Source organism: Theobroma cacao, chromosome 2, assembly GCF_000208745.1.
Source record: "Theobroma cacao cultivar B97-61/B2 chromosome 2, Criollo_cocoa_genome_V2, whole genome shotgun sequence".
NCBI classification, from domain to species: Eukaryota; Viridiplantae; Streptophyta; class Magnoliopsida; order Malvales; family Malvaceae; genus Theobroma; species Theobroma cacao.
This window is the reverse complement of record NC_030851.1, coordinates 7012976-7031930: the sequence shown is the minus strand read 5'-3', so window position 1 is coordinate 7031930 and position 18955 is coordinate 7012976. Positions and strand designations below refer to the sequence as shown.

Below are 18955 nucleotides of genomic sequence, written 5' to 3'. Positions count from 1 at the left end.
ATTAGAGCTCGCGGTACATGCCGCGAGCTACTCCAATTTGAACAAAAATTTTTTTTTTTTAATTTTATAATAATATTTTTTTTAGTTGACTTTTTGTTTCTCCTCTTATTTATTAGCAGCACAAGCTGCGTTTTTTTTTTTTTTTTAATTTTTTTAATTAATTTTTTTTTAATTTTTAATTTTTTTTTATATTTATTTTATTTTTTTTAATTTTTTTTAATTTTTAATTTTTTTATTATATATATATATATATTTTTTTTTTTTACTTGGTTTTGGTGCTAAAGCTTGTGGCTTGTGCGGCACCTTTGTTTTGGAGCTTTCTTTTGACCTCGCGACTTGCTGCGAGCTATTTCTATTGGAGCTCACGGCATATACCGCGAGCTATTTCTTTTAAAGCTCGCGGTTTATGCGGCAAGTTATTATTATTTTATTTTTTTTATAATTTTTAATTATTATATTATTTTTATTTAAAGTTGTAAATTTTTTTAAGTTTTATTTATTTATTATATATATTTATATTGCATACATAAAAATAATAATATCAAAATATATAATTTTGATAAGTTTTATTGTTTTACTTTGTGATTGTGATTTTTTTTTCATGCATAATAAATAAGTAAAAATGAAAAATTATTGTGTATTTATACTTATCTCTTTTTTCATGATCATGTTTGTAGGTAGCTTTTTCCATCATCCTCTATACCTAGGACGCGTGTCCCTCCGAAGATCAATTATGGTGAGCCTAGAAGGGCTGCAACAAGAAAGAAAATCACTGCACATAAAAGGAAGAATAATGATTCTAAATTAGTTGCTCCCAAGAAAATTAGAGTAGGAAAGAATGATAAAGTTCTTCTTGTTCTTGAAAATTGAGAAGATGAAATTATTAGAGAATGAGGAGAAAATCGTTTTTGGGAAGAAGTTTGTGTCAGACAGGTTGACAAACATACCTTTGAGTTTGTTGGATATGATTGGAATTGTCTATACTAAGAAGCACCTCCTCATAGAAGAAGTGGTATTCCAGGACAATCTATTATGAAATTCAGGTTTGAACATAGTGAGTTTCCCCTTTCTGCTACTAAGTTAGGCTCCAATTCTCAATTTGTTCATGGTTAGGATGAATGGGTAACTAAGGAGTTGAAGAATCATTCTTATGTTAAAGTTCTCTCTTCTGCTAGGATACTTGATGCTATACGAATCACTTCCAAGCTCAATATTCTTACAGAAAAAATGATGGATGTGTGGCGTGCTATTCTTGCGAGGTGGAGTACGTTTTCTCATACTATGATTACTGCATGGGGGGAATTTACCTTCACTCTAGAAGATGTATGTGTTATCTTGGAACTTTCTTGTATAGGAAAGGATGATTTCACTATATTAAGCTTTCTGAAGAAGAGGTATATACTCGAGATTTTTTCTTCGATCTACTTAAGAGTCTAAGTAAAGCTTCGAAGGTTGCACGATTCTCCAATTGGATAGGGTTTTTTTTTATAAAAAGTTCAATGCTAAGGGAATTGAGATTAGTTCTCTTGAGTACCCAAACCATAAGCATGAGTTGGTGGCTTTAGTAATCTTTTGGTTGGCACGACACATACTCCCAAGGTGTCCAGATGATGGTATCTCTCCAACAGTTGTTCCTTTAGTAATAAAAATTATTAAAGGAATACGTTTTTCTCTTGCTCCACTATATTTAGGATCACTATATAAAAGATTAGACATGTTCCAACTCAAAACTGTTGAGTCAGCTAGGCGTTACAAAGTTTTGACTTATGTGGATGCTTCCTTGATTCAGATGTGCCTATGGGAAAGGTTTGGTACTTGCCCACCCATGACTAATGTATATCCTTTTGCATATTTTTCTGTGAATAACCCTTTATCCAAGAATAACTACAGAGCTTGGGCATGGCATGATCAACTCCCGAGAGGTAATGTTATTGAAGTGATGGATGTGACAAAAGAATTCAATCCCAGACCTTATGTGCAGCCCATAAATGGATTCGCTAATCCTGAAATTTATTATGATCACCACCCTCTACAGTTTGGAAGAATGAGTTCACAAGGTATTAACTTTTGTGTATGGGTTCACAGTTCCTAATTGCCATCTATGATTGAGAGTTCCAGTTCAGGTGGAGATAGAAATATTCTTTCTGTTGAGGTATATTCTCCTTTTAGAGTGGCACGCCAATTTGGGTTTGACCAACCAGCTCCGTCTGACTCTTCTTCAACTATCAATTTTTCTTCTTGCGTTTCTTCATTCCTCATGGCAAAACTTCAACTTCGTTTAGATAAACTTAAGAGTTGTACTGTCCCAGCTTTTGATAGAGTTGGTATCCACACTTCTGGATGGTTTGCTTATTGGATGGAGTGTGTTGCAGAATGGAGATCTTTTATTATGCCTTTGACTAATCCCAGAGCTTGTCTCTACACTCCTCCTATAAGTAACTCCAATGTATCCTTACGCTTGATTTCTCTCAAAAAGAAAAGAAGTGTAAATGAAGATGATGCTTCTCGCGCTCTTACTTATCAAACAAAACATGTGCATCGAAAAGTAAGTTCATCCTTTACTTCTTCTTCTACTTTTTTTTTAAATTCATTTCCTTATCATACTTTTTTTTTTGTAGAGAGAAACAACTGCGAAAGTAGAACTTAACTCTGTTAAAGAGGAAGAGACCTTTGAAGCTGAGACTGAGGAAGAATCAAGTGACTTTGAACGTAGTGATGAATCTGATGATGAATCAGTTGATGTTGATAAAGCTGAAGTTGAGGGTGAGCCAACCCCTTTTGATGATTTCATTGATTTGGATGTTTTATTTCCAAATCATGTTCAGAACTCTACCATGAACCAGGTATAAACATATTACTATGTAACTCCGATTGATGTTGTTCCGTTCCTTTTTTTTTTTTAAATTAAGATTACTCTTACTCCGCAAGCTATTCGAGATGAGGTTGTTCTTGATATTGAGACTATTCCTGCTGTTGAAGTTGTTCCTGAGTCTACTCCAAATGTTGAGGTTATTCATGATGTTGGAGTTGATACTGATGATGTTAGAGCTATTCCAATGACTCCTCGTGCTTCTTCCTCCCCATTGCCAGAACATAGAGATGCAAGTAGTGCTTCTGGAACTCAAGTAGTACATACTGAACAAAGTGGTAAGAGAGTTGACTTCCATGGCTTTCAAGTTTCATTAGAGTATGTGGCATACTTGGAGCATGTTTTCAATATAGAGGGAGAGTTTTGGAGTACCTTCTTTGTAAAGAACGTAGACGTCATTTGCTTAATGATGGAAGTGTTGGGTAGAGCTTTAGCCATTTCCCATGCTCCACTAATGAGTACTTCACTAGAGGAATTGCAACAGATGTTACAGGATTTCAATGATGCTTGTAACTTTGGATTCAAGCTTGAGTGCCTCAGTGATTGTAGATCTAAAGCCAAGATTTTTCTCAACAAGTCTTCCTTGGAGAATGAGTTAGAAGACATTGCAGCGAAGATAGCTTTACTGAAAAAATGTGAAGCTGAAGTACAAGAACAATTAGATGTATTTGTCAATAATAACTCTTCTCTATAGAGTATGTAATTGACTAGTCTTTTGCTTTTCCTTTACTCTTTTTGAAAGCTCATTTGAACTAGTACTTCTCTATTGATATATCATATTTCTTTTTCTTTTGTAATAATAATAATGTTATACGCTTGTTGCGTATTTATTCACATTTCATATTATTGTGTGTGGCCAAAAGGGAACTCTCAACTTTACATCAAGGAGATCAACTCTAGCCTGACATAAAGGAGATTAATTCAACCCTTAAAATAAGTGAGTGTAATAGCTGTGGCCAATTTGTGAGTGATAAGCTAGGGTCAAGAAATGAACGATAAAGCTAGTAGCCAATAGCATAATATCATTACAGCCAAATTATGAGCGATAAAGCTAGCGACTGGAATGTGAATAATAAATTATGGTCAAAGAATAAGCGATAAAGCTTGCGACCAAAAGAAAAATATCATTGCAGCCAAAATATGAGTGGTAAAGCTTGTGGCTGAAGTAAGAATGATGAACTATGGTCAAAGAATAAGTGCTAAAGCTGGCAACTAATAGTATAATACAATTACAACCAAAATATAAGCGATAAAGCTAGCAGCTGAATATGAATTTTTTTTAATGTCAAATTACAATTCATAAAGCGATGAAGAGTTAAAGTCATAGAAATATCATACATGAGCAGGAAGCGGGTTGTTTTGGACCTTGTTGTTCTCAATCAACAACTCTTCTGCTTGCATTTTCTTATGGAATATTCCCTTTTAAAAAGAATCTCTTCTTTCTCTACCTTTTCCTTAAATTGCATTCACTGTTGGAGTATTCTTTCTATCGAAGCGAGTAGCTCTATTTTGTTTGAGAACCGTATTATTGATTCTTCGTGCCATTTCCATTAAGGTAGCAAAAGCTGGAAGAGGTAAATTCTGCTAGTGTAGCCTACACTCGTCAAACATTTTTTTTTTTAAATGCAAATCGTCACCAACTCCTTCTCATCATAAGATTCTTGTATATCCAACACCCTTTCTCTAAAGTGTTAGATGTATTCCACGAGGTCTTCTCTGGACTTTTGATATTTTGTTCCCAAATCAAGGAGATTAACCTTCTCTTGAGTAGAGAAGTAGAACTCCTCCCTAAACATCCACATCAATTGCAGTTTCTCCATTTCCTTCATTCCCCTTAGTGTTTGTAACTAGAGGAATGACTTCGTCAGGTGCACTCTCATTAAAGTGTACAGATTGAGCTTGAAAAATGGTGGAAGTGAAGGATGCAAGTTGAGATATGGTCTCCAACATCCGCTTATTGTTGACTTCTAACATTTGCATTCTCTCTCAAGAAGCCTCAATCATTTTCATCAGCTTTTGGATGTAGGTGAGAATAGATGCATCTTGGTTACTAAAGGAACTGTTTATTTCTTCCAATAACGCAAAGTTTTTCTAGTAAGCTTTTACTTAATGTAATCACTCCTCCCCAGTGGAGTCGCCAAAATGTAAAGGGGGTTCTTGTGATGGGGAGAGGAAGCGTTGCAAATAAGGAAAATGATGCGCCGGAGGCGACAGAGAGGAAGATTGGAGCAGTTCCTGAAGTACTGAGTGTAGTGACAGATAGAATAAAGTAAGAAAAGAACTAAAGAGTAGAAAAGAATTAGAGACAGAATTTAGAGAGAAAAGCTCTCAAGTTGAGAATGTGTTAGCTCTAGGGGGAAGAGCCCCTCTAAATGAATTGTGAGGCTCTATATATAGTGCTAAAAGTGGCGGTTACTCAAGAATAGGATTTAATGCGCCTAATAAATGACATTATTATGAAGAACATAAATGTGAGTAACCGTTACTGTAATTAGATGTAATAAAACTTATTCTCAAATAAAAGGTAATAGAAAAGAGATATACGAGAATAGGTACAAGAGAAGGAGCTATACGAGAATAGGTACAAGAGAAGCTATACATGAATAGGTGTACGAGAACAAGGTAAAAGGGTGAGACACTTGTACTTCAGGAAACGGTTAGGAGGAAGACCTCTTAATTACCTCCATATCTGAGCCACCAAGCCAAACTCTCCGGAACATCCCAAGATGAAAGTAACCCATGAACCCTGCCACTTATTTCAAGTTACTTTCACTGTTACTCGAGTGAAGTGGTATTCTATTCGAAGTAACTATTCTACTTATATTAGTTGTTCCATATGGAGTAGTGCTTTACTTATTCTAATTGTTTTGCTTTAAGTAGTACTCCACTTGTTCTAGTTGTTTTGCGTGAAGTAGCGCTTCACTTGTTTTAATTATTTTGCGTGAAGTAGCACTTCACTTGTTCAGGTTATTCTCTGTACAATATTATGTTGTAACATAATTCTTTAGAGTAACAATATTAACCAAAATCAAGTATCTACACCTGTATACTCTGTCATCGCCGGTTCACGGTAATTGAAGGACACATCACTAGTAAATTGATCTATGCCCAAAATTATCCAAAGTGGAATTCAATGTTAAAGGACAATGGTACCTATTGGTCTATATACAGAATTGTGTACCAAAATTTGGGCATCAGCTTTAATCCTGACCATCAAAAAGTCCTTTCTCCATACAGGAAAGGGAGCATCCAATTACATACAGTTCTCTCCACTCATTATCTTTGCAAAAAAGGAAAACTTTTAGAAGTATCCTCCTGATAAGTTATAAGGAGTTTCCTTTTACCTGGACCCTCAGACGAGCAACCAAAATGATCCCTTTTAATTTGTGGCAAAATTTCCTAACCATTTCGGTTTTAGCATAACCAATCTTTCTCTCGGTTGCTTATGAACATGCGACATTCCCGCTTGCTTTTAAGTTTACGTCTCGACTCCGGACTTTCGCCAAAAAAACAGTAACACATTCAACAGATTTTCTTCTTTTTCCTTAGCTTTTCAATGATGTTGAAATTATAATCCCCGAGTGAATCTGATCTAGATGACAAATTGACATTTGACAACATCCAAATGATTATTCATCTTCACCAAAATCATTGAACTGAAATACCTCAAAACCTGAATTCGAAATCCTGGCCGAATTAGAGAGATTACAATGCATCAGTTTAAGATGTCAAAATGCTTCAGCTTTACCGCATCACGCGATTGGTTCTATCGCCATTCCCTTGCCAATGCTGGACTTCGGTCGGTTAGGACTGATCTTGGCGAAGGCACTGTCATGCACTGTTGGGTCCCAAAAATCCAAAACAAATCAAGGCCCAATCTTCTTCTCGTCCATGGCTTTGGTGCCAATGCAATGTGGCAATATGGAGAGCATCTTCGCCACTTCACATCCCGATTTAATGTCTATGTACAGAACTCGTCTTCTTCGGTGAATCCTACACAACCAGAGCCAACCGGGCCGAGTCGTTCCAGGCTCAATGCGTGATGAGGATGATGGACGAACATGGTGTGCCAAGAATGAGCCTGGTGGGTATAAGCTATGGTGGGTTTGTGGGGTATAGTATGGCAGCGCAGTTTCCAGAAAAATGGAGAAGTTGGTCCTATGCTGCGCTGGTGTTTGCTTGGAGGAGGGTATCTTTAATGTTGCAGATTTGGATGAGGCTCTGAGCATTTTGTTGCCTCAGACGCCAGAGAAATTGAGGGAATTAATGAGGTTTTCCTTCGTAAAGCCTGCAGGCAGGTGGGTGCCAAGTTATTTTCTCACAGATTTCATTGATGTAAAATTCACTTTCCCAATAACTTGTCCCTATATGGATATGTGTTTGGTTCAGGTTCTAGCAAGAAAAAGATCAATCTGATGAGCCGAATGCTTGTTTATAATTGTTACCCCCAGAACAAGTATGAAATATAGAGTGGCAAGCCTTATAGAAAATGTGGTCCCCTTACCATTAGGCTAATGTGGAAATGATCAGAACAAATTCAATCTTTTTATATCTCCTGGATATGTTAAAGCAATTGAAATTAACACTGATACAAATTAAAATTTGGCATTTTCATTGTTTTTTACGCTCTTGCTCGTCTAGGTGATGTGTACGGATTATCTTGAAGAGAAAAGAGAGTTGATCCGGGCAATACTAAAAGATAGAAAATTCTCTAATCTTCCTAAGATGACACAGGTTTCAGCTCTTCTTTTTATATCTTGCCCACCACATCATTAATTCCTAGACGGTGTTATCATTTTCGATTTGTTCTTTTGTTCATTTAAGTTGTTTTCTTATAGCGCACATTAATAATCTGGGGAGAAAAAGATCTGATATTCCCTATGGAACTAGGCCACGGATTAAAAAGGTTAGTGGAACAATCTGAAATTAATTATGTATTATATTGCGATTTGTCCTTTTTGTGCAAGTATAAAATTTGTATGTTGAATTGTGTGGCCAAGGCATATTAGCAGGGGCGGAGCTAACCAATTTTTGTTAGGGGGTCAAAGACAAAAAAAAATAAAAGTTAGAAATTTTTAAAAATAATATGTTGAATTTAACTAACGATCAAAAGATTCATAATAGATAATAATTTTATATAACATGTAAATAAAAAAATAAAAAAAAACTTATAATAGTCATCTAAGAAAGTTGTGTTCGACGATGTTTCTTAAATTCAAATTTATCAATTATTGACTGTGTAGTGAAAAGACTAGCAATGTCTTTCTTAATATAAACAACTAAATTATCTACAAGAAACTCATCATCCATTTTGTTCCGGAATCTTGTTTTCATAATTTTCATTGCTAAAAATAATTATATTTATATTTAAACTTAAAAAAAAAAACATAAAACTATAATGAATAAAATATAAATAATTAAATACGAAATACAAGATTTCACATAATAGTTAAATAATATAAATAAAAAAAAATAAAAAAAAAAAAAAAAAAAAAAAACTTTACCTCTTCTTAATTTTACATAATGATGGTGGGTGATCTTTGTCTTTCCTTGTCCAAACTCACAAGCTCATAAATCTCTTTTGAAGAATAGGGTATGTTTTAATGGTGAGTTACAAGAAAAGAAAAATAAAAGTAAAAAGACACAAAAGAGAAGAGAAAAGAAAAGAAAAGAAGGTGTAGAGAAATTTAAATTAGGATAAAGTTAAGTTTGTGAGGTTATCTGATTTTTTTATTTATTATATATTTATTAAATAAAAAAATTTATTTTGATTGGGCTACTAATAATATATAATAAATAAAAAAATTTAAAAAATTTTGGAGNATTTTGAGGGTACCATTGATAAAAAATATATATAAAATAAATATTTTTAAAAATTTTGAGGGGACCATTGATAAAAAATATATATAAAATAAATATTTTTAAAAATTTTGAAGGGGCCACGGCCCCCCCATTGTTGGCTTACCCTCCGCCCCTACATACCAGGGACGGCGCAGAGCTTGTAGTGATAAAGAATGCAGGGCATGCTGTTAACATGGAAAGCAAGGAGTTCATCAAGCACTTAAAATCATGGGTTCTTTTTTAAAATAAGCTCTATGTATAAGGTGTTTTTGACAATAGACTTCTCCCTAATTTTAACTATTTTTAATAAAAAAATTAAAATTTAGATAAAATTACCCTTAATGAAATCGATCCACTTATTTAGCTTCACGTCTCAACCTGAGACCTATTAACAAGTCAAGTATATTTAGGTCTACGCCTCAAATCAACTCATATTCTTTGAGCTTTCTTTGCCAAACTATTTAGCTTTGGAGTATTCATTACCCGAAAGAAAAACATTTAAGCATTTTGAGCATTTTGTAGTAGTTTTTGATGCACGAAGAAAGCCTTTGAGCGTTTTGAGCATTTTTAAGCATTTTGTAGTGATTTTTGATATATGAAGAAAAACCTTTGAATATTTTGAGTATTTTTGTCAAATAGACATATTCATTAATTATATTGTTAAATGAAATATGGTACATCGTTTGAAGTTATTGATATTGTTAAATGAAATTCAGTAGTTTTAGTGGTTTTTAGACATTGCGTGACTGACTTTGAACATTACGTGACTGACTTTAGGCATTGCATGACTAATTTTTAGGTATTGCGTGATTGACTTTGGGCATTGCGTGATTGGTTGATATGGCATTGTGTGACTAGTTGATAGGCATTGCTTGACTTGTTAGTAAGGCATTGCATGTCTAGTTAGTAAGGTATTGTGTGACTTAGGCATTACTTAAAAATCAGTCATGCTATATTTAAAAACCAGTCACGCAATGCCTAAAACTAATCACGTAATGTCTAAAAACTAGTCACGTAGTGTCTAAAAACTAGTCACGTAGTGATTAAGTCACGCAATACTTAAAAACTAGTCTCGTAATACTTAAAAATCAATCTAATCAATTTCAACTCTTCAACTTTGGAGTTCTATGAATAAATTAATAAACTCAAGAACCTAAAACACATTTTTTTTGCTAAGCCATGAAATTGTGCATTTCATAAAAGATAGGTTATAAAACTCCATAACCCTCCAAAGCAAGACAAAATATATCCTTATCGGAAAGGCTTTGCTTTAATATCCCGTACTTTGATATGGTGGCTAATGAAACTTATCTGATGTCAAATGAGATTAATTATAATGTTTAAAGGTGAGGAAAGGTGAAAAGAGTATTTTAAGATAAAATATTTCGCATGCGAGAAAATAATAATAAAATAATAATATTTTTATCGAGAAAGAATTTGTGAGATAAAAAGTGATTTGGAAGTGAATTGAGGCATAATAAGGTATTTTGGGTACCAAGGAGACAAGTGGAAAATTTTGAAATAAAATAATATTTTATTAATAAAATAATATTAAAATATTAATATTTTATTCAGTGTCTAAAATTTTCATGAAGAAGGAGTATACGATTAATCTAAGTGGGGGAGAGGAAGAACGAAGAAATTTCAGAGAAAAATGAAGCTAGTGGGGCTCACGCGTTATTAAATAAAACTAATGCGAGAAAAAAATATATTTTAAATATTATGGAGACGCCGCGTTAGAGTACAAGCTTTATATTTCATTTGTACATGTGTAAAAGAAGATAATAGAAGAAAATTGGAGTTAAAAGAGTGTTGGGAAGACTAAAGTAAAAAGGGAAAAAACTTGGAGGGTAAAATAGTAATTTTATGTAAAGTTTGGTCAAAGCTTTCAAATGAAGCTTTGACTCTCATTTTTATCAGCCATGACCGTCCTTATCTCCTCCAGTAAGATATTTTCATCTTTTTCCTAAAACTTCCAACGCCATTTTCATTTCAAGTTCATGAAAATCAAATTTTTTCATGTGATTTTCCTTGTTTATTTTCATTTCATTTCCTTTCTTTTCTTACTTCTTTCTTCTCCAAACTTCTTGGGCACTAAACCTGCAGCTTCTAACCCCAATTTCTAGCACATCTAAACCCTAGGAGAAGAAGAAAGAAAAAGAAAGAAAGGAAGAAAAGCTTGGTTTTGTAATTCAAGCAAGCTAAGGTAAGGATTTTTGTGTTTTAAGCTTATGGTTGGTTAAATCTTTGGAGAAATAATGTGTGAATCATTTTGGCAGCTTGATGATTAATGTTTTGAAGGAATATTGGAGTTCAAGTACGGGTCAAGCAACCATAAAGGTAAAGACAAATGATGTTTTAAATGTAGTTAAGGAATCTTGGGAAAATGGGTATTGTTGTGTAGTTGACATTTTAAGTGGCATATTGTGAGAAATTGTGGTTGTTGTGAAAAGGATGGTTGAACTTGATAAATATCCTTAGAAAAGATTAATATATGTGTTAGAGTCATAAGCAAGCTGTCTGTAATCATAATTTAAAGAATTACGCAAACAAGGGATAAAAGCAACTTTGGTAAAAATTGTGTCAAGATAAGTTAAGTTGAATAAGGATTCGTGATTGAATGAAAAAGGGAAGTATAAATGATGTACGCTAAAGATATTGAATTGGGATTGTTGCTAGGAAGTGCAACAATAAAGGTAGCATACTGTGGTGGTGTGCAGGGAAAAATAACGAGCGACCGACAAGTAGGAATAGTTAGATATGCCTCCGAACAAATAGCGATGTAATATCCCGCTATCGTAAGGTGAGTGAACTTCCTTTTCAAAATGTTTTGGGAAGTGCCTACATGTTTAAATAAATCATTTGAAAGTTTCATTTCTTTTTGCTTTAAAAAATATACTTGGGGAACAAGCTTTGATGAAATGTTTTTATCTTGTGAAATGTGCAATATGAATAGTTCATGCGTTATCACATTATATTGATATGTATATTATGCTTTGAATGCTCATTTTGTGTGATAATAATGACCCAGCTATGTGCGGTGTAGGAGTGCACATGAGCTAATGATGATTTGTATATTATGCTTTGGATGCTCCTTTTGTGTGATAATAATGACCCAGTTATGTGCGGTGTGGGAGTGCACATGAGCTGATGATGACTCGGCTATGTGCGAGTAGGGAGTGCACATGAGCTTAGTGTGGTGGGATGGCATGCATGATGATGTATGTATGTATATATATATATATGTTATAGAAAGTTTATGAAAATATTTGTGAATGTGTTGTATGTTGGCATTATTAATTGCTCCCAAATTGCTTTTTATTTCAGCAAGAAAATGACTTTTTAATGTAACAAGACCCCTTCAACTAAATTGCTCTGTTTCTCGCTGCAACGAGAAACTCTCGGGTAGGCAACCTTAATCCATGCTCCGAATTTCATTGCAGCAAGAATGGATTCTCACTGCAGCAAGGAATTTCGCTGCAGCGAAAATGGATTCTCATTGCAGCCATGAACTCTCGGGTGGTTCCAAAATTGTGGTGCAATGCTATTAATTTGACAACAATTTTGACCACTTTCCGATCAGAACTAGGCAAAGTAGTAAACATCAAAGTTGTAGCCCAGCCTCTTAGCTTTCTAATGACTAAAAACTCATGTCAATTGGACTTTTGTAGTGGAAGATATGCTTAAAAGACCAAAACATATGCAAACCAAGAATGCCTTTTCGCTGCAACGAGAAACCCTTTGTTTTGCTTGTCTTGCTTGGACATTTGCTGAAACTTTCATTCTTTTAAACTTCATGGTTTATCATGGATCTTTCAACACTAAGGGATTTAATAATCAAAGGTTGAATTTTGGGGTTTTACAAGAAATTAAACTAAATTGTATTGTTTGTAACAAAAGTGCATCATGTTTTCAAAGTCTTTCCGTATCGGTTGCTTGTTCCCTTTTTATGTTCACTCACTAAGTTTTATACTCACTCTTTTAAACTTCATGTTTTCAGATTCGGAGGTAGTTGGGACCTAGATTGAGTTGTCCATGTATGCCCACCTTCTTGGTAGGTACTATGGCATCTCAATAGCTATACCTTCACCCAAGGTCACTCCGCTGACGGTCAAGAGTCTTATACTTGTGTATACGTATAAGTAATGCAGACCACTAAGATTCATGTTAAAAATAAAATATGTATATTTGATTACTGATGCCATTATAGGTTGGCAAATGGGTGATATTATGTTAACATAATACAAATGTGAATATTGGGTTGCTGTAAAATGTTACTGAAATATTTATAGTTAAGAATTACAATATGTGGTTTTAGAAATGATGGCTGGGAATGATGATCGGGATTGCATAAAAAGGCTTGCTTGGGCTTAATAGGCTATGCCCGTTAGGCCCATGCACCGGTCACGGCCCAAAATTTGGGCTATGATAAAGGTGGTATCTGAGGTCTAAGTTTAGTTGAGTCCTAGGGATTCTCTTATCAGTCAGCGGAGTTGTCGGAGTTAATGTAGAGTCTTGTTTATGGTTTGTGACTACAACACAAGTCATAGACAATAGGCTATACGAACTCTTATTTTTAGTACCCTACCCTTTTCATTAGCGTTACATAAAGGTCATAAGAAGTGTCGTTGCTTGGGTTTGAGATGCCACCCAAGACACAAGCTGTTGTTGGAAGAATTTTAAGTAAATGCTCTTAATGAAAGATTAATGTAATGATATATCCCTCCGACTAAGGATGGAGGAAGGTGGCGCTGGACTGATAGGTCCGTAATAGTTTATTCATTTGGTGGAGTTATAATTTAAACCCATGGTTGTCAATGGGAAGAAAGTTATATGACTATAAATTGTATTTGAGATCAATATAAAAGAGCACATCAGGTAATGGTAATAGGGGCGTACTTTGACTAGAATGGCTAGTGATTGTTATAAATGATGTGTGGTCATCAAGAAAAAACCTAGTAAACAAATTTGCCTTAAGGATGAACTTGAATTTTGCTATGCTTAGGGTGAAGCCAAAGGATTAAAGGATTAGTTGTGGATTTGGTAGCTTGAAGTTAAATGACTTAGAAATGTTGATTTTAGTTTAAATGTCATATGGAGTTCTATGTTTGAGCTTAGTATACAAGTTGCTTTAGAGATCAAATAAAAAGTTTATATGGTTCAGTATGCAACCTATGATGTAAATGATTAGTCTTGAATTTGATTTCTCTAAAGGTAAAAGATTTAGAAATTGTTGATTATTAGATAAGCTCGAAGAGGGAGCTTCTCCATCCTAAGTTTACGAATTTGGATCTTATGGCCGCAAAGGCAAGATGCAATAATTAAGTGAGTTGTCCACCTTACCAATGTTAACGGTTAAGGATTGATGAGTAAGGTTAAGATTGTAACGCGAAGTGATGTATACTTTGATATTTATATACCTAAGAGTTAATTAGAGATCATTGCTTAAACAAAATTTGCACTAAATGTCATGGTAAAGGTATATGAATGTTAGTAGTGAAATATGCCTAAAGGACAATTTTGGCATACCACAAAAGGTGAAATAGATATGTTGCAATCAATGTTTGCATACTTGTGATAAAAAGTTAGTTTTGCTAATTGTGCTATAGACTCAAAAGGAAGCCACATGGTTGAGAATGATTAATGTCGTAGCCTTAAATGTGGCAGAATCCATTTAATAAAGTAAATTTCAGTAGCTGCAATGTCACAATGCTGACTGCCAACGCTATCGCATTAAGAACTCCTTATGGCTAGAAGGCAAGAGCAAGTTGTGAGTGGCATGAAGATAAAACTCACAAGTTGAAGTACGATCATTGGTCTTGATGTTGAGCTTTATTAATTTAAGTTTTAAGAGCGTTGGGAAAGTGTTTATAGGAGTGAATTAAAAAGTTTCTTTATTGCCTTATATATTGGCATGTGAGTAAGAGAAAAGTTAAAGACTTCTCGAGACGGCTACATTGAGATAAATTACCATGTGAAGCATTAAGATGAATAATATGTTGACTAAAGTCAAACTCTAAGAAATAAAGAGGACAAAAGATCAAGCCTTGTTAAAGGCTAAGGAAAAGTGAGTGAAAAGTTAGATGAATATATAAGATATGGATAAGGGATGTCAATACCAAGTGATGAAAGCATGAATGAAGGATTACAAGGGTGGTATAACAAATGAGTTTATCTAGAATATCATTATGAGAATTTGCAATTCTTGTCTTGAGTCAATTAAATGAAAAAGGTTAGTAACAACATAAGGCCAATTGTGTGGCACACTAGAAACCTATGAAGATAAATTGGGGATCAGATAGACGAGTATGTATTTATATATCTTGAAGAATAAGTGCATGTTTATAGAATGATATGCTCGGGATGTTAAAGAGCAAATACGAGACTAAGTGTTTCAAGAATGCACAAACATCTTTGAGAAGGAATTACCAATCATACACAACAAGTATAAAATGTGGGATTTTTTAAACTTGTTGAGGAGCCTAACGGCTAAGTCACGAGTTAAGTGATCACATGCGGTGAGACATAAGTTTAAGATAGGTACCCCTAAGGAAATACTCAATAGGAGTTCTGCTATGGATCTTGTGAAAGCAAGCATTAAGTTATGTGGTTATAAAAAGGAAGCCATAAGTTGAAAGTGATATTCCTATTGACATTGAAAAGTACTTGAGGAGGACCTTGTTTCAAGTCTTGTAGTTTCAAGTACAAACTGTAGATTGGTCCAGGGAGAATGATGTCACATTAGTATGGAAGAATAGAACAAAGGATGATTAAAGATAATCTGGATAATGAAGTCCGATAATGAAAACTTCCTAATGTAGTATGAAAATTGGAATTCGAAAATGCTTGAGGCATGCACAATTCAAATGAGTCTAAGTTTTCAATGACTCATTAAAGTCGAAATGCAACAAGGATATAATATATATATATATATATGTTAGAGGCATGAAGAATAATTGAGAAATAAGGATGACTTTTAGGGATTGTGGCATTGCAGAAGATGCAATGATCCAATAAAGATAAACCTTTCAAAGATCAACGAGATTATAAAGCATATACGAATATTGAATTGCAATTTAATGAAAATGACATTTAGCTAATGAGATGTGATTAATGACATTATGATGCAAGGATATATATAGTAAAATGATACTTAAACATATAATTGGAAATGATAAGAAAGGAATATAGGCATGTAAATGATGTGAAGTTATGCATAGGCATAATGAGAATTCGTATGGATTACGTAAGGGATGACTTGTGGTAGACGCAAGTGGAATGGTGATTTAAACATATAAAAAAGGTAATATGAAATTGATTATACCTAATGATCATACATTAGACGTGAGAATGTTGACATTTAAATGTGCGTGTACATTCACATGTGTGGGGCTGATAATGTGCCCAACTAAAGTGAAGAATTGTTCTTAGTGGTTTGAGATTTGAACTCAATACATTTGATTAGTTGTATAGATGGTACAACGATAAGAAATCCTAGCAAAAGTTGAGCTATGTTGACATAAGAAAATATGGGAAATAGTCAAGGAAATGTAATCTATAGTGTGGTTAAGTCATACAAGATTGACTAATATGATTAAGAAGATTGAAGCTATATAAATGTAAGGTAAACATGTAGTATGTGGGAATAATTGAAGCCATTAACCTCCCCCAACGTTGAGGATACGTACAGGAATGAATATGGCATGTTTATAAGCTACATAATAGTGTAGGGGGATAAGAGGAATGAAAGAATATCGAGAAGTTTGATAAGGAAGGAAGTAATAAGATGGTGATTAGGTATACGTAAGCAAGTATAAACCATGATCGAAATCAGTATGATTAAGATGGAGTTTCGGCTCAAATTTAATAAAAGATGATAATAGACATAAGTGAGATATTCTAGTCGAATTGGAGGTAAACAAGGTGAATGAATGACTAGAGGTTTGACAAGAATAGAAATAAAGATATGTTTGAGGTTAGTGATGGAATTAAAGGCATACTTGGGATCTTAATGATAAGAAAGAACAATAGTGAAAGGTACCGTGGTTCTGACTCACAGAGGATAATAGATATAAGTTACGTACCTTGACCTTGTAAAGTGCTCTAGTCGAATGGAAGATAGTGAAGTGCAAAAATCAAAATTCCCTACAAAGAAGGAAATGGAATATGATCATTGAGTGAGATTAACAACTCGACGTTGAGGAGAATTCGAGGACGAATTCTATTTAAGTTGAGGAGACTGTAATACCTCGTACTTTGACATGGTGGCTAATGAAGTTTATCGGATACGAAATGAGGTTAATTATAATGTTTAAAGGTGAGAAAATGTGAAAAGAGTATTTTAAGATAAATTATTTCGCACGCAAGGGAATAATAATAAAATAATAATATTTTTATCGAAGAAGAATTTGTGAGATAAAAAGTGATCTGGAAGTGAATTGAGGCATAATAAGGTACTTTGGGTACCAAAGAGACAAGTAAAAAATTTTAGAATAAATAATATTTTATTAATAAAATAATATTAAAATATTAATATTTTATTCAGTATCGAAATTTTTCATGAAGAAAGAGTATATGGTTAATCTAAGTGGGGGAGAGGAAGAACGAGAAAATTTTGGAGAAAAATGAAGCTAGTGGGGCCCATTCATTATTAAATAAAACTAATGTGTGAAAAAATATATTTTAAATATTATGAAAACGCCGCGTTGAAGTATAAGCTTTATATTTCGTTTGTACATATGTAAAAGAAGATAATAAAAAGAAATTGGAGTTAAAAGAGTGTTGGGAGGACTAAATTGAAAAGGGAAGAAACTTGGAAGGTAAAACGATAATTTTACGAAAAGTTTGGTCAAAGCTTCCAAAGGAAGCTTTGACTCTCATCTTTATCAGCCATTACCATCCTTATCTCCTCCAGCAAGATATTTTCATCTTCTTCTTGAAGCTTCCAATGCCATTTTCATTTCAAGTTCATGAAAATCAAATTTTTTTATGTGATTTCCCTTGTTTCTTTTCATTTCCTTTCTTTTCTCACTTCTTTCTTCTTCAAACTTCTTGGGCACTAAACCTGCAGCTTCTAACCTCAATTTCCAGCACATCTAAAACCTAGGAAAAGAAGAAAGAAAAAGAAATATAGGAAAAAAAGCTTGGTTTTGTAATTTAAGTAAGCTAAGGTAAGGATTTTTGTGTTTTAAGCTCATGGTTGGTTAAATCTTTGGAAAAATAATGTGTGAATCATTTTGGCAGCTTGATGATTTATGTTTTGAAGGAATATTGGAGTTCAAGTATTGGTCAAGTAACCATAAAGCTAAAGACAAATGATGTTTTAAGTGTAATAGAGGAATCTTGAGAAAATGGGTATTGTTGTGTAGTTGACATTTTAAGTGGCATATTATGAGAAATTGTGGTTGTTATGGAAAGGATGGTTGAACTTGATAAATATCTTGAGAAAAGATTAATATATGTGTTAAAGTCATAAACAAGTTGCCGGTAATCATAATTTAAAGAATTACGCAAGCAAGGGATAAAAGCAACTTTGGTAAAAATTGTGTCAAGATAAGTTAAGTTGAATAAGGATTCGTGATTGAATGAAAAAGGGAAGTATAAATGATGTACGCTCAAGATATTGAATTGGGATTGTTGCTAGGAAGTGCAACAGTAAAGGTAGTGTACTGTGGTGGTGTGCCGAGGGAAATAACGAGTGACTGGCAAGTAGGAATAGCTAGATATGCCTCTGAACAAATAGCGATGTAATATCCTGCTACCGTAAGGTGAGTGAACTTGCATTTCAAAATGTTTTGGGAAATGCCAACATGTTTAAATAAATCATTTGAAAGTTTCATTTGTTTTTGCTTTAAAAAATATACTTGGGGAACAAGCTTTGATGAAATGTTTCTATCTTGTGAAATATGCAATATGAATAGTTAATGCGTTATCACATTATATTGATATGTATATTATGCCTTGAATGCTTTTTTCGTGTGATAATAATGACCTAGCTATGTGTTGTGTGGGAGTGTACATGAGCTGATGTTGATATGTATATTATGCTTTGGATGCTCCTTTTGTGTGATAATAATGACCCAGTTATGTGCGGTGTGGGAGTGCACATGAGCTGATGATGACCTAGCTATGTGCGGTGTGGGAGTGCACATGAGCTGATGATGACCCGGTTATGTGCGAGTAGGGAGTGCACATGAGCTGAGTATTTTCATAAACTTTATATAATATATATATATATATATATAT

At 33.8% G+C, this 18955-nt stretch overlaps 1 pseudogene; it reads left to right on the top strand.

The window, feature by feature from the left end:
- Nucleotides 6595-18955, top strand: part of LOC18608276 — a 25824-nt pseudogene continuing 13463 nt past the window's right edge.